The 22,397-nt window shown below is 37.1% G+C and overlaps 1 protein-coding gene and 1 pseudogene across 1 annotated transcript in view; one reads left to right on the top strand and one right to left on the bottom strand.

Annotated features, from left to right (window-relative positions):
- Positions 1–22,397, bottom strand: part of NLN (neurolysin) — a 99,035-nt gene that overhangs the window by 67,613 nt on the left and 9,025 nt on the right. The window lies entirely within an intron of this gene.
- LOC106968877 (40S ribosomal protein SA-like) lies at positions 17,133–19,849 on the top strand (annotated as a pseudogene).

Raw genomic sequence — 22,397 nt, 5'->3', positions numbered from 1 at the left:
TAATTCCCTGTTAATTTTTCAGGTAAGTTATGTTGAGTTATTACTGTCATCTGTGACTATGCTTAGATTCCAGATTGTATTACCAAAAAAGTTTCATCATAAAGGGATGTGCCATGAAGTAAATTAATTGATTCAGTCATTCCTTTAATAGATACTTACTGATGTTATGAAGGTATTGCCCTTTAGGAACTTACAGACTTGTGAACAAGACACAAAAGATTAGAACACAAGTCAGCAAATTTTATAGGAACAAACTGATGGGAAATTATTTATTTGTCTATGTAGAGACAGAGAGAATGTGAGTAGGGGAGAGGCATAGAGAGAGGGAGACAGAGAATCCCAAGCAGGCTCCATGCTGTCAGTGTGGAGCCTATCACAGGGCGTATCTCACAAACCCTAAGATCATGACCTGAGCCGATATCAAGAGTTGGACGCTTAATCGACTGAGACATCCACGCGCCCCTAAACTGATGGGGAATTTAGAGGACAGAACAAATAACTGCCTTGGGGAAGTTTTATCTTTCACTTTCCACACATACACATACACATGCGCACGCGCGCGCGCACACACACACACACACACACACACACACACAGCCTTAGATGTTGATTCTCCTCTTTCATTTCTATCCTTTGTATAAAATGTTTTATTATCATTCTTTTTAAAAAGTTTATTTGAGGGAGACAGAGACAGTGTGAGTGGGGGGGAGGGGAGGGGAGGGGGAGAGAGAGGGAGAGAGGGAGAGAGAGAGAGAGAGAGAGAGAGAGAGAGAGAGAGAGAGAAAGAATGAATCCCCAGCAGGCTCCACACTGTCAGCACAGAGCCCAATGCAGGGCTTGAACTCATGAAACCATGAGACCATGACCTGAGCCAAAATCAAGAGCCAGACACTTAACTGACTGTGCCACCAGGTGCCCCTTATCATTCTTATTAGCTGTTACTAAATAGCTAACAGAACTGGTCTAGAGTATCATGCTTCCATTTTATTTCAACTAGCATTTGTAGAAGGTCTTCCAAGTATATTCAAGGAAATGTTACTAACATTAGCTACTTCTAACTTCTAAATGTCTTAGGTTCAATGTTTCTGGGTCTATATGTCAATTGGATACTTACTCCATATGATCTGTATTAAAAATTTTAAAAATAAATGATACATATAAAGATTGCTTTGGTCTTTTTTTTAATCTATAAGGAAAAAAGCATAAATTTATAAGTTAAGCCCCTATATAGTACCTGGTACTCAGCAGATATTTATTGAATGAATTAAAATTTATATGAATATTGAATACCAGCCACATATTGGCTGGAGAAAAACTAGGAAGGCTGACTGATCTGTTTCTCCCAGGTCAGGGGAGGAATGAAGACATTCTCCTTCTAATTCTACTAGAATATAAGTTCTTTGAGAACACAGTGCATGTCTTAGTCATATTTGTGTTTCTTAGCAAATGTGGAAGAATGTTCAATGCAAAGCACACGTTGTTAACTGTTCAATCAATGAGTTAGAAAAGTGATAAAAATCTAAATTTGTCCCAGAATAACTATTAAGTTCAGCCCGAGACACCAAGTAAATAAGGTAATAAAGCAATCAAGAGAAAGTGCCAAGACAATAAAATTCTTGAAGCAAAGTAATTAAGGGATATATCATAAAGATACTTTGAATCACGAACAGATTGTCTACAGAACATACCAGTATACTTGGAAAGTCAAGTACACAATAAGACTGCTCTTGCTTCCACCTGCTGGTATGGGAAAGTAATTTTTTATATTACACAAAAAATGTTTAGCAGCTCTAGGAAAATCTTTATGGAAACACTGAACTTTCAAAGTGCTCTTGCCAAGGTAACACAGTACACTTCCCAAAAAAGCCCGTTCACAAAAAAGTATATATACCAAGGTCTCAGCCACAAATATTTTGAGTACAGAACAGAACTACCCTTAACATAGAGGCATTCCAGGGTCCTTTATTCTGAGTGTCCTCCAATGTCTAATAAAGCCAAAAGCAATATCTATTTTCTTTCATTGTACAGTCCTGTTATTATACTCAAGTAGCATTTAAACTTGAGGACTAATGGTCACAGTAATTCACATGTGAAAAAATTGCAGATATAAATACACAATCACATAGAAATGAGTGGATGTATCACTGGTGAAACGTGATTAAGATTGGTGGATTGCATCAATTCCTTACTCAAACTGGGGAAAACTGTATGAAGTAGATATGGGACCATTCTGTGTTATTCCTCATAAGTGTATATAAATCTAGATCTCAAAATTTAAAGTTTAAAAAAAAAAAAGGTGGCTGTGAGACACCTGGGTGGCTCAGTCAGTTGAGCATCCGACTTCAGATCAGGTCATGATTTCACGGTTTGTGGGTCTGAGCCCCACATTGGACTCTGCACTGTCAGCACAGAGCCTGCTTGGGATCCTCACTCTCCCTCTCTCTCTGCCCCTCCCCTGCTCGCGTTTTCTCTCTTAAAATAAATAAATAAACTTAAAAAAAAAAAAAGGGTAGCTGAGTGCTGTACACAGCACTTGTGGCTTCTTTAAAGGGAGGGAGAGTCAAGGTATGACTGGTTTTTCCAAAGTATAAAATCCATGACTCCATAAATACATGTATGAGTGAAGAAGGAAGAAGGAAGAAGGAAGGAAGGAAGGAAGGAAGGAAGAAAAAACAATCTCCTATATAGGAGAACTCCAAATATTTGATGTAGATATTCCATTGCTCAAGAAGGTGAAGATTAACTTCTCTCCTACCTTGAGCATGGGTTGCACTTAGTGACTTGCTTACAAAGAGGAAGGGCATGGAAAAGCAGAGGAAAGTAACTTTATGGTAGAGAAACCTGGCAAACACTATCTCAGTCATGTAGACATCGTGTACCCCTAAACATGACACAAAAATAAGGGCACTTTACCTCTGTAATCTTCTTCCCCGAAACCTATAACCTTAGTTTAACCATGAGAAAAACATCAGACAAACACAAATTGAGGGATATTGTACAAAATAGCTGTTGGTACAGCTCAGCACTGTCAAGGCTATTAAAAACAAAGACTGAATGATTCTCACAGCCCACGGGAGCCTGAGGAAGCATGCTGATTAAATATAATGTTGATCTCCTGAAAGGGATTCTGAAAGAGGAGGGAAAAATGAGTGAAATGTGAGTAACATACAGAATTTAATTAATAGTAACAGACAAATATTGGTTCCTTAGTTGGTTCCATAGTAATATAAGATGTTAACAATAAGGGAAACTGGGTTAAGGGATTTATGGTAACTCTCTGTACTATCTTGGCAACTTCCTATAAATCTGGAACTTTTCAAAAAAGAAAAGTTTATTTTTAAATAACACAAAAAATTTGATGACTAAAATGACCAGTGCAGCTATAAAGTTCCAATCTTGGTCTTACATAATGAAAATAATACTATTTATTGTGGAGCCAGTGCCACATACAACCTCAGTCGTGTACAACTTCCTGTTAGAATTTTATATTATATATCATACCATACAAAATCTCCTCAGGAATGAATGATAATTCAGTTTGGTGAACTCTTTCTTAAAATGTTAATGATCCATTTTAAAAAAGAGAAAATGGAAATTTTGCGTTAGATTTTGGAATGTAATGGAAATAAGTTCTTATTCCCAAATTTCACTGTAAATAAATGAGAAGCGGCCTCTTCAAAGTAATTTTTTCCAAGAAATAGGAATTAAAATTAAAGATATTAGAAAGAGGGGTGCCTGGGTGGCTCAGATGGCTAAGGGCCTGACTCTAGATTTCAGCTCAGGTCATGATTTCATGGTTCATGAGATTGAGCCCCATGTCAGGCTCTGCATTGACAGTGTGAAGCCTGCTTACGACTCTCTCTCTCTCCCCTTCTCCCTACCCCCTGCCCCCACCGCCAAATAAATAAATAAACAAACATTTAAAAAACTGTAAGAAATAAACTGCTTAAGGTCATATGAAGAACTATGGGACATTAGAAATATTTGTACTATTGCTACTCTTGACAAATAGAACTTTTAGAGAAGGTTCAGATTACAAACTTGTAAGGAAGGAAATAGTAAAATATCAGGTTTTGAAAAATAAGAAACAGAAGATATTAGTCTTTCTCCTAATGTTTTATATAGGACAAGAGGTTTAATATTTACAGGGTTTTTTTTAAATTCTTTTTTAACGTTTATTTATTTTTGAGACAGAGAGAAACAGAGCATGAACAGGGGACGGTCAGAGAGAGAGGGAAACACAGAATCTGAACAGGCTCCAGGCTCTGAGCTGTCAGTCAGCACAGAGCCTGACGCAGGGCTCAAACTCATGGACCGCGAGATCATGACCGGAGCCAAAGTCGGAGGCTTAACTGACTGAGCCACCCAGGTGCCCTATTTACAGGTTTTAAATGTGCTATAAATGAACATGAAAAGATTTCTCTTCTTAAATCCTTGAACTAACTTAAGTAAAGCCACCTGCAAATTAAAGCATCTGAAATCAAATGCTGTGTCACAAATGAAATGAAGACTTCCATAATAATTCATTAGTAAATGGCCTACCCACACTCATGGAAAACCGCAATTCAAAAAAGACATTGTACTTTTATTTTTCTCTAGGAGGATGAATAAATTGCTTCTGGCACATTTAATTGGTGTTTGGGGTATACTTTTCAGAATTGAAATCCCTACTAAATTACTCAGGAGAGAGACTTTTCTCCACAGTACATTACTTAATACTTAGGCTTTTTTTGGGGGGGGGGGTGATCTACAGATGGATATTTTGTTGAATGAATGAGGATGGCTAAATATTTATGCTAGGCCTAGCTAACAACTAGTTTGCTCTGCTTTTTAAACAATGGTTCAGCCACAAAGGGGTATTCATTTTTTTTTTTTTACATGTGACAATGGTATTGTGATTATGTATCTTAGAAAAAGAATTTATCTTTTAGAGTTATATATAGGAATACTTATGACTAAAGTAATATAATGCTGGAAAATATTTTAAAATAATTGGAGGAAGAAGTATATGAAAAGCGATTAACCATGAGCTGACAATTTCGAAGCATGGTGAGGGAGGTTCATTTACCAATTTCTGACTTTGGTTTATGATTGAAAATTTACATAATAAAACAATTAGTAACTTTTCATGTGCCAAGCTCTAGTTATTCTAAATTCAGACATGTTCTTAAAACCAGATGAATGGGGCTGACTGGGTGGCTCAGTCGGCTAAGCATCCAACTTCGGCTCAGGTCATGATCTCACAGCTCGTGAGTTCAAGCCCCGCATCAGGCTCTGTGCTGACAGCTCGGAGCCTGGAGCCTGCTTCCGATTCTGTGTCTCCCTCTCTCTCTCTGCCCCTCTGCCATTAGAGCTCTGTATCTCTCTTTCAAAAATGAATAAAGCCATTAAAAAAAATTTAAAAAAAAACCAGATGAATGCAACATTAACATGAATTCAGTATATGAACTTATGCTGGCAAGCATATTAAAAGGGAAACTAGGGACACCCGGCTGGCTGAGCTGGTACAGAATACAACTCTAGATCTCAGGGTTGTAAGTTCAAGTGCCATGCTGGGTACAGAGATTGTTTAAAAATAAAATCTTAAAAAAATTAAAAAATAAAAGGGATACTAAATGGAGCAAACCTCAAAGGAAAACAAGAGCACAGGAATAAATATATTTGATGAGTAAATAAAGACTCACAAATTCACAGTGGGAAGGGGACTTAGAAACCAGCTAGTCTAAATCCTTTAATTTAGGATGAAGTCCAGTGAAGTTAAATCACGGGTAATCAACTATGGGTCTATGTGTCAGCATTTTACTTTCTTGCAGATATAATGAATGTTTCATTATAAATGCATTGTTAGAGAAGATTCAAGGGATGAGGCTTTCAGTGTACCTAAAAACGTGTGGTCAACAATTCTGAGAACAGCTACGAGATGGCTGGCATGCTGCTTCATCCAGTTACAATTAAGCCTCTAGTTGCCACTTGGCCACTGCCAACCACTACTACCAGCACCAGCACCATCGATAATAATAATGAAAATATTTATATAACAGACACTGTTTTAAGTGGTTTACAAATATTAATTCATTTAACGCCCCCCCCACAACACTGCGACAGAGATTACCGACATTTTGAGACATGATGAAACGAAGGCACAGATTAAATGACTTACTCAAGGTCACACTATTAGAAACGGCCAGTCACCCAGGCAGTCTTCCCCCAGAGTCAGTGCTGTTTAGTACAATAGTCTATCAACAGTCACTAGGTCAATTCTGCCATTCTCTTGAAGTTACCCACAGCTCCTCAGTGCAACTGTTCTTTATTCTCTCCTGTCCTTGTTGGGAGACAGGCACAGAGATCATCAGAAAGCATGGCCTGTGTGGCTCTGTGTTGACAGAAGCCATATTCCAATTCTCCTGGTGGTGTGGCTTAGCAACCCCTAGAAGTCAACTGTTTGTACTTATGTGAGAAATAAGAAAATCAACAGACTATGTGAGAAAGAAAAAATAATGATGACACCTTGTATTTCTATGATACACGTACATCCTTAGCAAATTTTACCAAGAGAATAAAAATGACTTCAAGTTCTCTGCCTACAACAAAAGGGTACTCTTTAAAGCAGCAAAGAGTTTTCTCACCAATAAAAGATAAAAGGCAGGTTTTTAAAAAATTTCCTAACAAACATGAAAGATGAGTAATTACCAACCTCAGCTCCTTTAGATTTGGAAATCACATTGAAAGCAAAGGAAAGCACCTACTTGAATACAATACGAGGTCATTTTACTTACTTGTGAAGTCTCGTTATGTCTGTGTACTATGCTAAGTGTTTTCTACGCATTACCTTATTTAATCCTCACTCTAAAGATGAAGCGAAGGCAGATAAATATTCAATTATTAAGTTCAGAGTCACACAGCTATGTAAGTGGCACATGTGGTATGTGAATCAGGCAATCTTATTCCAGAGTTTGAAACTTAACTATTTACTAAGCTGCCTCTTCCAACCTGAAAATGCTATATAATTGTGGCTAAGTCAAGCTGCTGATTACCAGAATAACAAAATTTCAGAACAGGAGGTCATCCAGAATGATTCTGCTTTCTAGTGGAGCCCCAATGAGATCTGGTAAAGGGAGAATGGAAGGAGGAGGGGCATCCAAGATGATGACCATATTTCTGTTTTGCACAGGCATGAGTGAGAGCTAGAGGGTTCGGGAGGAGAAGCAGATTAGAATGTTTCTTTTTCTTTTATCGGGGAAGGGTGGGAAGGCTGAGAAAATAGAAGCTTTACAGGCATTCGATTTTAGAAGTATGATTTTAACACCAGTAAGCTATCCGAGGATAGATATGTAGTAGGCATTTGGAGCTCAGAAGAAAGTGAGTACAGAGCTAGTTGATAAAGATAAAAGATGGATATGTCTCCAAGGAATTTAATGGCTAGTATGACAGAGAAACATGTAAGGATTTAACAAATACTGGGGCGCCTCGCTGGCTTGGTCAGTGAAGCGTGTTACTCTTGATCTCGGGATCATGAGTTCAAGCTCCACCTTTGGTGCAGAGATTACTTAAAAACAAAACTTAGGGAAAAAAAAGAATTTAGCGAATACTTATTGATCACTTAGGTGCACCAGTCAATATAGTATTGTAAACGTAATTAGAGTGTTACACCAAGATTTTACAGTCGGATAGAGGAACAATACTCAACTCAGACTGAGGAGTCAGAGAAAGCTTCCTGGAGAGGGGATATGAATAGGAATTACCTAGGCAAGGATGGAATAGGATGTGTGGAGAAGCCTAAAAGCAAGACAAGCATAGTGGAAAGACTAACAGAGGCCCACTTTCAATCACCGGATAGGTGATATTCTAGGAATTACAGCCAATTTGGAGGTTAGAAATGGGAATTAGAGAGAAGTAAGGCTGGAGAGGTTGATAGGCAAGACTGTGGAGTTTTTTTTTATGTCCTGCTAAAGAGCCTGATCTTTGCACTGTAGGCAATGGGACCTCCTGAGCAAGAGGGTAAGATCTGTAGTTTAGCCAAGCACGCTGGTAGCTGTGGAAGTCAATTTTAGGAGGTAAAGGAGACCAGTTAGGAGGCTTCATGAATCCAGATGGACAATGAGAATTAAAAGTGGGAGAGTAGGAGTGGGAGCTAAAACGACAAATTCAAGGAATATTCAAGTAGTAAAACTGGCAGGACTTTGTGAAAGACATAGTTTGTAGTTTGGTTGAGAGTGTGGATGGTAGCATTAGTGATGACACACAGAGCATTTACCACTGCAAATGGAAACTGCAACAGCAAGACCAGGCTGGGAGAAATATACTAGGTAAGTTTTAGACACGTTGCTTTTTGAGTGCATATAAGATATGCCAGGGTGTGGAAGCATGGTGATTTTGGCAACTAGACATAAACCTGATGACTAGGACAGGACCCTGGGGCAGGAGACAAAGATAGAGATGTCTTCAGATGTCCTATTCCTAGAATGGACTGGGACATCTCGGAAAGCATGCAGATTAAGAACAGTGGGATTACTGTGGAAAAGTAGGGAGAGGAAAAGACTGCAAACTAGCTGGATTGGGGGAAAGTTTCAGACAGGACAGTACATGTGGAAAAGACTTCATACATGTAGGCTCAAAGAAAGGAGATTTTAAAAAGAGCTTTACAGCAGACATTGAGAAGAGAAACTTGAGAAAAACTATCACTAGAGGGGCCAGTATCAGTAAAAAGAAGCTTGAAAAAAATTTCAGAAATGCTCATAGTAGAGAAAATTAGGAATTTGTTTCTCTGGAAGTCAAGACTGTGTGGCCAATAGTGTAAATGTTACATAAAGACTAAGTAAGGCAAGGCAGGACTGTAAAGTATATACCTGATGGCAACTAACACCAAAGACTTATCGTGTCATCTGATAAGTGACTCTTTCCTCTCTTACTCTTTAGCAGCCACATGAACCGGCTTCATACTGAATCTGGTAACAACTAAAGGTTCTGAGTTTTTTCCTATGTGCTGCTCTTATGTGATTGTGCTCTCATCTAGGTGTGATTTGTTTAAAAAGAGACTTCACATTTAGTATCATTAAGAATCTCCTTATTAGAATGGTGTTCTAGAGGTATTGGGCTGGCTCAGGAGGTCAAGCATCTGACTTCAGCTCAGGTCATGATCTCACCGTTCATGAGTCCCAGCCCCGTGTTGGGCTCTGTGCTGACAGCTCACAGCCTGAAGCCTTCTTCGGATTCTCTCTCCTTTCTCTGCCCCTCCCCACTCATGGTCTGTTTGTCTCTCTCTCTCTCAAAAATAAATAAAAACATTAAACAAACAAAAAAAAAAAAGAATGGTGTTCTAGTGAGCTGAGATCCCCTGGAACTTGAAGTTTTCACCTTTACTTAGAGTCATCTGAAAACTTTATCAATAGGTCATCGGTATCCTCTCCCAGTCACCAATAAAGCATTTGTGACTTTCAATAACCACATACAGTCAGTCTTATTATCCAAATCCTTAGGACTACTTTTTTCTACCTTAAATGGAAGGGAGGAAATTATAAGTCACTATGTACTCAGGTGGTATCAAGCATTGTGCTACATGTGTTCATGTACATTAATTCCTGAAATTTTTACAAAAATTATGGCAGATAGCTAATATTATCTCTAATTTAGGGTTGAAGAAACAGGTTCTGTGAGATTAGGCAAGCATATGAAACCAGGTCTGCCCCAAGAGCCCTATAGATTGCACATTCGCTTTTTTTTTTCTTTTCCTTCCTTCCTTCATTCCTTTCTTCCTGGTATCATCTACATATACTGAGATTTGTTTTTTCCAGTTTTGTTGAGACATAATTTATATATAACATTATATAAGTTTAAGTTATAGCACATTTTCTTTCTTGGAGTCATTTCATTAGTCTTTAGCATGTTTGCCTTGGACATTCAGCTTACTCAATATGGCTATTTCTAGATTCTGATAGTCTAGGGATGAGAGAACACCCTCTTCTAAACTTCATATGTCCAAATCCTACCACCCTTCAAGGATCAGTTATGACCTTGTCATTCCCTTTTATCTTGGAACTAATCTCTCACTCCCCTGAACTCCCATATCAATTTCTCTATTACTCTTACCCTTGTATTCTAATTATTTATGTATGTGCCTTATCCCATACATAGTATCACATTTATGTATGTGTTTTATGACCCTTAGCAGGCTGTGTTGCCTTGGTCTTTTAAGAAAAGTCAAGGGGCACTTGGGTGGCTCAGGTGGTTAAATGGCCAACTCTTGATTTTGGCTCAGGTCATGATCTCACCGTCATGGGATCAAGCCCTGAGTCAGGCTGTGTACTAAATGTGGAGCCTGCTAGGGATTCTCTCTCTCCCTCTCTGCCCTTCTCCCGCTCATGCTCTCTTTCTAAAAATAAATAAACTTAAGAAAGGTCAAAATAGGACATAGCCTTTATAAAATATACTTCTGCACTTACTGTATAAGTATTCTTGAGGCTAGCATTCGTTGGACTTACTCAATTTCTCTTATACAATAAATCTACATGATAAATTTATCACACAAACAGTACCAGGAAAAACTGTGCTCTTGATATATCTTAACTAGATATATTCCCTTTGCTCTTACTGCCAGAAAGCTTTCAGTAAAACTTTGGACCCAAATAAATCAACAAGGCTGAAATCCTAATGTTCTTTTTGATTTTTTGTCTAATATTCTTCTCCTTTTATTCTATTAATCTTAATGTGTATTTTTAAGGTGAGCAATCACAAAGTAATTCTGGTAAAGAGGCGACCACGAAAAGATTTCAACAAGCAAATAACGCCAACCTAGGTGCTTTGCTTTACACATCTATTCTTGTGGGATTTAGCAGTTCATGGCATATAGTAACTGTACTCAGTTGATATTTGTGGCACGAGTGAATAAAGATTTTGAAGTTATATACAGGTTTCAATTAGCCACATTCTACTACCCACCATTCCTGTCATTTTACAATTTTTCAGTGTCATTAAGAAGATTTTTGATGAGCAGTTATACACTTTAATGAGTAGCCTTGTGTCCTTTTTGTCATGCTAAGCAAGTTTTTCATGTTTTTACTTCTTCTCAGCTACCTCTGTGCATGGAAGTATAGTACCTGCAGCACAGGGTCTAGATCTAGCAGAGCAGGCATAAGATGTGTTCCAGAATGGGAACCCATCATCATGGCTTCTTTGGGTTCTCCTGGGTACTTTTCCCACCAGATGGGGCAAACTGCATGTCATTACCTTCTTGGTCTGACCAATAAGTACTTTTGCTGCATACGTCCAAAACAGGATTATGTTCTGTTCAGTGCCACGTTTCACCAGCCCCAACTAACTTCCAAATCACACAAATCCAGAGACTCTGGCTTCCATGTCCTCAGCTGACCTCAGGCTCACACATGAGAAGTTTGCCTTCTGTTCTTTCTCAGCTTGGTTGCTTCTGACCCAGTACTTCAGAGGCTGGCACCTCCCCTGATCTCTTCAGTATCCAAGTTGACATATTTAGAATGAGCCTTGCTCCCAGAGTATTTATTAAATTAGACTATTACTCTTCAGACCCATTAACTATGTCTGTAGGGTACCAAGTCACTGTGTGAATATCCTAGTGATGATAAGAGAATATGACCAATATTCTTTTAATATGGCTTTTAATATATGGCTTCTCTTCTCTCATAGCCACCCAGCATGTACTAAAAATATACCCATGTACTAAAAATATATACCCAGCATGTATATATTTGTTGGTTAAGTTTGCTTCCTATTGCATATTACTCTACTCTGTAATTTCTTATCACAAAACTAGGTCTAAATTAAAACTTGACATAGTACTTTCCCCTGGCAACTGTGTTTTATGTAAAGAAATTTGCAAGGTTTAAATATTTACTTTCTACTTTTACCTGTCCTTGTCATATCAAATTGCCAAATCCAGGCCTATACTCCTTATATATCAGCAGCGAATGCTGAATTTTCAGTAATTACCACTGATGACAACTTTCCATTCATTCATTCAAAAAAATATATTTATTAAGCATCTACCATGTAAACAACACCAGGTTAAGTGTTGGAGATACAGTAACAAACAACAACAAAAAAGGTTCCTGATCTCAGAAAACTTGTCAACTAGAGAGGAAGGCAAACAATACTACTAATATGTGTGCTCTGGAAATACAATATTCAAAGGGACCAAATTTAGTAGGAGTCAGGTAAGTTCGTTCCGAGGAAGTACAAAGTGAGCTGATATTAACAGCACCTATTACAATCTAACTACTTTAGAGATTTGATTACTATCTGACTCCTTGAGCAGAGTGAGGGCAGGAACCCATGTGAGCAGGGATAGTTTCTTTTTTCTTCTTGATTAAGGTTAAAATTTTAAATTCCAGTATAGTTAACATACAGTGTTATACTAGTTTCAAGTGTACAATATAGTGATTCAGCAATTCTATACATTACTCATTGCTCATCAGGATAAGTATATACTTGATCCCCTTCACCCATTTAAGTCATTCCCCCATCCACTTCCCCTCTGGTGACCATGAGTTCATTCTTTCATGTTAAGAATCTATTTTTTTGGTTTGGCTCTTTTTTTCCTATTGTTCATTTGTTTCTTAAATTCCACATATGAGTATAATCATATGGTATTTGTCTTTCTCTGACTGACTTATTTCACTTTGCATTATACTCTCTAGCTCCAAGGGATAGTTTCTTTCTTGTCCACAGCTGTCTTCTCAGTTTAGCACAGCACCTACCATGGATAAAATACACTATGTTTTCTGAGTGGAAATCAAATGGAATGTATCTAGAATGTATAAATACTGCTCAAATCCAATATGAAAAAATAAACAACCTAATAGGAAAAGAGACAAAAGATACCACAGGCATAAAATACAAATGGCAAATAAACATGAAAATACACTCTAACTCATTAGTAAACATGGCAATACATACAAAACCCAAGAGATACCATTTTACACCAAGAGCTGTTAAGGATGGAGTATCAATGGCTATACGTGAACACTATACAGGAAGAGGGAGTAAATTAGTATTACCACTTTGGGAAAAAATTGGACATCATTTGGTAAAGTAGAGAACGCACAGATCCTACAAGAGAGCAATTTTTCTCTTAGGCCTATATTCTTGCACATATGTATCAGGAGAATTACAAGAATACTCACAGCAATATTGTTTATAATAGCAAACAACTGGGAATAACCTAAATACTCACCAACAAGACAACAGATAACAAATTTTGGAATGGTCACCCAGGTAAAGATCTTAACAGCAGTAAAAATGAACCACAGCTATGTAAAACTAGTTTCATCAAGTGAAACTAAACCATATATTGCTAAGGGAAACATAGATTTGTGTTATGACATTATAAAGAAAAGGAACAGGACTATAAATGTAAATTCAGGACAGTGGTTATCTTTGGAATAAGGAGAAGAGATATGGTCAGAAAGGGGCACATAAAAGACTTAAAAGGACTAGACATATCATTTTAGATATACAGATACTCCTTTTTCATTCTTTTAACTGTAGATATATACATTTTTTGTGTATAATACTTCGTAATAACTTTTAAGATGAATGACAAGTATTAGCCAGGCTGTGGAAAGGTAGGGAAAGAGAAGAATGTTCCAAATAAGGGATCAGCTGTGTTAAGAAGAGGAGGTAAAGACATGAACTATCCGCCGAAAACAATGAGTTCCCTGAGTGAGAGGAAAAGCTGGAACAGCTTAGTGGTCAGACTGTACAGGGATTTATAAAGCAATCAAAGAGTTTTGATTTTATCCTAAGGTTAAGGGCAAACTAAAGAATTTTAAACTGGAGTATGAATGTCACATTTGGATTGCATAAAGATCTCTGTTTTCCTAAGGAAAGTATATTAATAGGAAGCAAAAACTGAGGCTGTGACTCATGATGAGGATTTGGGTCATAGGGGTGGTAATGCAAATAGAGAACAGAGAAAGACTTTAAACCTGGTAATTGATGAAAAAGGTAGAGACAGAAAAAGGCCAGGGACAGCTCCCAGACTTTTGACTTCAGTAAATGTTAACATTTGTTGAGACAGAGAACAATGGCAAAAACAGATTTATAAGATTTGTAAATCTGGTTTAGGATAAAGAGATACTGAAATTAAACAATAACATAACAAGTGCTCAATAAATATTTATAAAATGAAAATGACTGAATGTAAGACTTCTAAAAGGAATTACACAATTGGTAGTTGGAATCTAATATTCATTGATTTCTCTTTCACATAAATAATTTGTGCTTCTCTATGTTGTACCAGGGTATAAAAGAATTCCTATGAAAAATGAAATCTGAAAGTCGTATATATGTATAAATTGCAGTGTTACAGTGAGAAGATCTAATAGTGTAGCCCTTACTGTATGAATGTTATGCAGTATAGCAATCAGACTATAACTAAAAGTTGTGATTATTTCAGTCACTACAACCATACTTAAGATGTGGGGCAGGAAAACCAAGAAGAACCCACCAAAAAGTTGCTAGAACTGATAAACGAATTGAGTAAAGCTGAAGAATACAAAATCAACATACAGCAATCTGTTGTACTTCTTACACTAGTGATGAAAGAGCAGAAAGAGAAATTAAGAAAACAATTCCATTTAAAATTGTACCCAAACCAGTAAGATATGTAGGAATAAACCTAATCAAAGAAGTGAAAGACCTGTACTCTGAAAACTATAAAAAACTGATGAAAGAAACTGAAAATGACACCAAGAAATGCAAAGGAATTCCATGCTTATGGATTGAAAGAACAAGTATTGTTCAAATGTGTATACCACCCAGAGCCAACCGCACATTTAATGCAATATCTATCAAAATACCGACAGCATTTTTCACAGAACTAGGATAAATAATTCTAACATTTTATGGAACCACAAAAGACCCTGAATAGCTAAAGCAACCTTAAAAAAGAGAAGTGAAGCTGGAGGAATCACAATTCTGGACTTCAAGTTATATTACAAAGCTGTAATAATCAAAACAATATGGTACTGGCACAAAAATAGACACATAGATCAAAAGAACAGAATAGAAAACCCAGAAATGAGCAGTTTGGGATGCCTGGCTGGCTCAGTCAGTAGAGCATGCAACTGTTGATCTCCAGATTGTAAGCTGGAGCCCCATGTTGGATAGGGAGATTACTTAGAAATAAAATCTTAAAAAACAACAACAACACAGAAATGAATTCACAACTATATGGCCAATAATATTCGATAAAGCAGGAAAGAATATCCAGTGGGAAAAAGAATGTCTCTTCAACAAATGGTGTTGGAAAAACTGGACAGCAACATGCAAAAGAATGAAATCAAGCCACTTTCTTACACCACACACAAAAATAAATTAAAAATGGATTAAAGATGGGAATGCAAGCTGGTGCAGCCACTCTGGAAAATAGTATGGAGGATGCTCAAAAAATTTAAAATAGAACTACCCTACAATCCAGCAATTGCACTACTAGGTATTTATCCAAGGGATACAGGTATGCTGTTCCGAAGGGACATATGCACCCCAATGTTTATAGCAGCACTATCAACAATAGCCAAAGCATGGAAAGAGCCCAAATGTCCATCGATGGATGAATGGATAAAGAAGATGTGGTATATACATACAATGGAGTATTACTTGCCAATCAAAAAGAATGAAGTCTTGCCATTTGCAACTATGAGGATGGGACTAGAGGGTATTATGCTAAGTGAAATGAGTCAGTCAGAGAAAGACAAGTATCATATGACTTCACTCATATGAGGACTTTAAGACACAGAACAGATGAACATAAGGGAAGAGAAGCAAAAATAATGTAAAAACAGGGAGGGGACAAAACATAAGAGACTCTTAAATATGGAGAACAAACAGAGGGTTACTGGAGGGGCTGTGGGAGGGGGGATGGGCTAAATGGGTAAGGGGCACTAAGGAATCTACTCTTGAAATCATTGTTGCACTATATGCTAATTTGGATGTAAATTAAAAAAAAATTAAATTAAAAAAAATTGAAATCCCACACAAAAAAAATGGATTAAAGACCTAAATGTGAGACCTAAAACCTTAAAAACTGTAGAAGAGAACACAGGCAGTAACTTCTTTGACATCGGCTGTAGCAAACTTCTTTCTAGATATGTCTCTGGAAACAAAAGCAAAAATAACATATTGGAAACTAAAAAGCTTCTTTACAGTGAATGAAACAGTCAATAAAACTAAAAGGTAACCTATACAATGGAAGAATATATTTGAAAATGACATATCTGATAAAGGGTTAGTATCCAAAATGTATAAATAACTTATCAAACTCAACATCCAAAAAACAAATAATCCAATTAAAAAATGGGCAGAAATTTGCAACGACATGGATGGAACTAGAGTGCATTATGCTAAGTGAAATAAGTCAGTGAAAGATAAATACCATATGATGTCACTCATATGTGGAATTTAAGAAACATATGTGGAAATTAAGAAACAAAATAGATGAACATAGGGAAGGGAAGGAAAAATAATAAATATAATGATAGGGAGGCAAACCATAAGAGTCTCTTAAATATAGACAACAAACTGAGGGTTGTTGGAGGGGTATTGGGTGTGGGGGATGGGTTAAATGGGTGATGGTAATTAAGGAAGGCACTTGTGATAGGCTTTGTGTGCTATATGTAAGTGATGAATCACTAAATTCTACTCCTGAAACCAATACTACACTATGTTAATTAACTTAAATTTTAGAAAAGTATTCAAAGAAAAAAAAATTTTTTTAAATGGGCAGATGGCATGAATAGACATTTTCCAAAGAAGACATACAGATGGTCAACAGACACATGATGGTCAACATCATTTATCATCAAGGAAGTGCAAAATATAAACTACAATGAGATATCACCTCACACCTATCAGAATGGCTAAAATTAACAACACAAGTCTGGGTGGCTCAGTCAGTTAAGTGTCTGACTTCAGCTCAGTTCATGATCTCAAGGTTCTTGAGTTTGAGCCCATCACGGGGCTCTATACTGACAGTGAAGAACCCACTTCAGATCCTCTGTCTCCCTCTCTCTCTGCCCTTCCCCTGCTTTCTCTCTCTCTCAAAAATAAAAGAAAAAAAAAACATTAAAAACATTTAAAAAAAGAAACCACAGGTGTTGGCAAGGATGTGGCCAAAGGGGAAGCCTTTTGCACCCTGGTGGGAATGCAAGCTGGTAAGTCATTCTGGAAAACAGTATGAAGGCTCCTCAAAAAGCTAAAAATAGAACTACCCTATGATCCAGCAATTGCACTACTGGATATTTATCAAAGGAATACAAGAACACTAATTCAAATTGATACATGCACCATGATGTTTATAGCAACATTATCTACAATAGCCAAATTATGGAAACAGCTCAAGTGTCCAATGAGGGATGAATGGAATAAGAAGATATGGGGTATGTGTGTGTGTGCATGTATGTATATGTCATATATATATATATATATATATACACACACACACACACATATATATGTAATATTCCTTTGCATTATATCATTGTATATATTATATATCATCATATATATACATACATATAAATGAATATAACTCAGCTATAAAAAATAAAATCTTTCCATTTGCAACGACATGGATGGAGCCAGAGAGCATTATGCTAAGTGAAATAAGTCAGAGAAAGACAAATACCATATGAGTTTCATTCATAGGTAGAATTTAAGAAACAATACAAACGAACAAAGGGAAAAAAAAATACAAACGAACAAAGGGAAAAAAAAACAAAGGGGGGAAAAAAATGAACAAAGGGGAAACAGATTCTTAACTATAGAGAACTGATGGTTACCAGAGGGAAGGGAGGTGGAGAGATGGGTAAAATAGGTGACTGGGATTAAGGAGAGCTCTTGTTGTGATGAGCACCAGGTGTTGCATGGAAGTGTTGAATCACTATATTGTACACCTGAAACTAATACTAGACTGTATGTTGACTAACAGGAATTTAAACTAAAAGTTAAGAAAGCAAGAAGGAAGGACGAAAGGAAGGAAGAAAAAAAGAGGGGTGCCTGGGTGGCTCAATCGGTTAAGTTTTTGACTTTGGCCCAGGTTATGACCTCATGGTCAGTGAGTTCGAGCCCAGCTTCGGGCTCTGTGCTGACAGCTCAGAGCCTGGAGCCTGCTTCAGAATCTGTGTCTCCCTCTCTCTCTGCCTTTCCCCTGCTCACACTCTGTCTCTTTCTCAAAAAAAAAGAAAGAAAGAAAGAAAAAAGGATTAAAGGGGAAAAAAAAGGGTTCATCTCTTTCTGTATGAATATGCATTTATTTATTCAAAAAAAGCCCTCCTTTCCCCTACTACAGTACTGCACACCAAATATTATAATAGTTGTCAAGTATGTATTAAGTTTATTTCTAGACTCTGTTCCTTCATCTATTTTTCTATTCTTGCACCAATACAAAACTGTGTTTTGTTTTGTTCTTTTTAAATTTTTTTTTAAATGTTTTTATTTATTTTTGAGACAGAGAGAGACAGAGCATGAGCGGGGAAGGGGCAGAGAGAGAGGGAGACACAGAATCTGAAGCAGGCTCCAGGCTCTGAGCTGTCAGCACAGAGCCTGACGCGGGGCTCAAACTCACAGACTGTGAGGTCCTGACCTGAGCTGAAGTCAGATGCTTAACCAACTGAGCCACCCAGGCGCCCCTTGTTTTGTTTTTGAATGACTGTAGCTTTGTAATACCTTGGTATTTAGTAGCTTAAATCCTCTAACTTGTTATTTTTCAAGTTTGTGTTTTGCTATTCTTGGCCCTTTATGTTTCCATTTTAAATTTTAGACAACGCATGTCAATTTCCACAAAAAGTTCTTCTGGGATTTTGATTGGGATTTTATTGAATCTAAAGGTTAAATTAGGGGAAATTGACAATTCTCCTGCATTCAGTAGTCCACCTTTCTGTGCTACCCAGGGAGGGGTTGATACCATGTTGTTTTGTGTTCCCGTTGTAACTTAAAGGGAAACTTTCACAATGTCTGGAGCCCTGATGTCCTACAAGTGAAGGAGGAGAATATCCTCAAATTCCTTGCAGCAGGAACCCACTTAGGTGGTACCAACCTTGACTTCCAGATGGAACAGTGTATCTACAAAAGGAAAAGTGATGGTATCTACATCATAACTGAAGAGAACCTGGGAGAAGCTTCTGTTGGCAGCTTGTGCCATTGTTGCCATTGAAAACCCTGCTTGATGTCAGTGTCATATCACCCAAGAATACTGGCCAGCGAGCTGTGCTGAAGTTTGCTGCTGCTACTGGAGCCACTCCTATTGCTGACAACTTCACTCCTGGAAACTTCACTAACCAGATCCTGCAGCCTTCCAGGAGCAGGGACTTCTGGTGCTTACTGATTCCAGGGCTGACCACCAGCCTCTTACAGAAGCATCTTATATTAACCAGCCTACCATCGCTCTGTGTAACAGACTCTCCTCTGTGCTATATGGACATCACCATAGCATCCCTTGCAACAAGGGAGCTCGCTGAGTGGGTCTGATGCAGTGGATGCATGTCACCATTTCCCGTAAACACCCATGGGAGGTCAATGCCTGATCTCTACCTCTACAGATACCCTGAAGAGATTGAAAAGAGCAGGCCACTATTGAAAATGCTGTGACCAAGGAGGAATTTCAGGGTGAATGGACTGCTCCTGCTCCTGAGTTCACTGCTACTCAACCTGAAGTCGTAGGCTAGTCTGAAGGCCTGCAGGTTCCCTCTATGTCTATTCAGCAGTTTCCCACTGAAGACTGAAGACTGAAGACTGGAGCACTTAATCTGCCACTGAAGATTGGTCAGCAGCTCCCACTGCTGAGGCCACTGAATGGGTACGAACAACTACTGACTGGCCTTAAGCTGCTCTTTCCCAAAGGCAAACAAAATGGAAAGAAGGTGGACAGAAAATAAAGTTTCTATCTTCAGTAGTCCAATCCCAAACTGACATCTCCTTTCATTTACTTGGATCTTTTGTTTTAGATCTGTTTTTTAGAACTTGCTTTTCATTTACTTAGACTTTCATTCTTTTCACAAATGTTTTGTAGTTTGCTGATGTTTTATATTTTTTGATTTGTTCCTAGATATTTAAAGTTTTTAATTCTATTTTTACTTATATAATTTGAAAATTTCACTTTCCGATTGTATCTTGCTAAGGAATAGACCTATAATTCAATTTGTATGTTGATCTTATGTCCATGGATATAAAACATTCATTCTAATATTTTATCCTTTGAATTTTCTATACTCACAATTATGTCATTGCAAAAAAATGACAGTTTTATTTCTTCCTTTCCAATCTTTCCATCTTTTTTTTTTTTTCCTTAAATTATTGCACTGGCTGAACCCTCAAGGACAACATTGAATATACATAGTAAAAACGGTCATCTCTGCCTCATTCCTGATCTCAGGCAGGCTTTTTAAAAGTAATTTTACTACTATGTATGAAGTTTCACATAGGCTTAAAAAATATATACTTTATGAAGTTAAAGAAGTCCTTCTGTTCTTGGTTTTGCAATTTTTTTTAAATTATGGATGGATATTAAATTTTATCAAATTCTTTTTATGCATCTCGCATAATAATCACATGATTTTTTTCCTTTATTCCATTAATTGGTTAATTTCATGGATTGATTTTCTAATTTTTTCAAACTTACAAAAGCCCACTGGTTTTTCCTTGTAGTGTCCTCTTGAATTTGTGGAATGAGGGTTTGTAGTCTCATAAAATTAGTTAGGAAGTATCGACTATTTTTTGCTTCTTTGGAAATGATTATGTATGACTGGTATTATTCCTTAGATATTTGGAAGAATTCACTGCTGAAGCCATATGGGTCTAGAGTTTTCTTTGTGGAAAATCTTTCAATACAAAAATAGTTTCTTTAATAAATAAAAGATTTTCTATCTCTTTTGGTGTCCATCTTAATGTTATATTGTTCAAATAATTTTTCCATTTATCTAAATTTTCAAATATATCGGCAAACACTTCTTTATACTCTCATCTTTGACCATCTGTACAATCTTTAGTGACATTCCTCATTTTAATCCTTTTATTGATGTATATGTATTCCCTCATTTTTCTTGCTAACCTAAGTCAATCGATTTTATCATATTTTTAAGGGACAAACTTTGGCTTTGTTGAATTTCCCTATTGTGTGTTTGTTTTCTGTATCATTGCTTTTTGCTTTTTATTATTGCCTTCTATTTTCTTTGGGTTTAAACTGCTGTTCCCTTTCTGGCTTTCTGAGATAAAAACTCAAATCTTTCTTCTTTGCTAATGTATTTAAAGATAATTTTTTTTCCTGAATACTACTTAAGCTATGTAATAGACTGCAAAAATATCTATAAAATTTTCCTATCTCTGTCAGCATAACCTACTGTAATACAATTCAGCAGTTTTTTCTTCTAAGTAATAAAAATTTTTTTTTTAGTAATCTCTACACCCAATGTGAAGCTCAAACTCAGGACCATGAGATCAAGAGTTACACGCTCTTCCGACTGAGCCAGCCAGGTGCCCCACAGCAGTTTTTTTCCATCAAGAGTTATCTCCACCCTTGAGTCTAGGTTTGACCATTCGACTTGCTTTAGTCACAAGATACTAGCAAATATAAAACAGAGACTTGTAATGTTTTTAAGCATTGGAACTTGTCTTCTTTTGTTGTGCTTGGAAACTTGGGAAGACCAGGTAAATGAGAGGAATGTTTCTGTAAATATTTTTGTAGCTACATCCTTATGTATGGTGTAGCATACTCAAAGCATAAAAAACCTACTCCTAAAGAGGAAGCCTTTTGCACTGCTGGTGGGAATGCAAACTCGTGTAGCAAGTCTGGAAAACAGTATGGAGGTTCCTCAAAAAAAACAGAGGGGCGCCTGAGTGGCTAAGTCAGTTAAGTGTCCAACTACTGATTTCGGCTCAGGTCATGATCTCACAGTTTGTGAGTTCGAGCCCCACAATGGGCTCTGTGCTGATGGTGCAGAGCCTGCTTGAGAGTCTCTCTCTCTCTCTCTCTCTCTCTCTCTCTCTCTGTCACTCACTCAAAATAAATAAATAAACCTTAAAAAAATTTTTTTTAAGTTAAAAATAGAGCTACCCTGTGGCCCAACAGTTGCATTACTAGGTATATTTACTCAGAGAATACAAAAATACTAATTCAAAGGGATACATGCACTCTGCTGTTTATAGCAGCATTATCTACAAAAGCTAAGGTATGGAAACAGCCTAAGTATCTATTGACTGAAGAATGGATAAGGAAGATGTTGTATTGTGTGTTTGTGTATGTGTGTGAAAATATGTATATATACACATATAATATATACGTATACACACACATACACACACAATGGAATATTACTCAGCCATAAAAAAGAATAAAATCTTGCCATTTCCAATGACATGGATGGAGCAAGAGTGTA

This window comes from Acinonyx jubatus, chromosome A1, assembly GCF_027475565.1.
Source record: "Acinonyx jubatus isolate Ajub_Pintada_27869175 chromosome A1, VMU_Ajub_asm_v1.0, whole genome shotgun sequence".
NCBI classification, from domain to species: domain Eukaryota; kingdom Metazoa; phylum Chordata; class Mammalia; order Carnivora; family Felidae; genus Acinonyx; species Acinonyx jubatus.
This window is presented reverse-complemented; position numbering and strand designations above follow the sequence as displayed.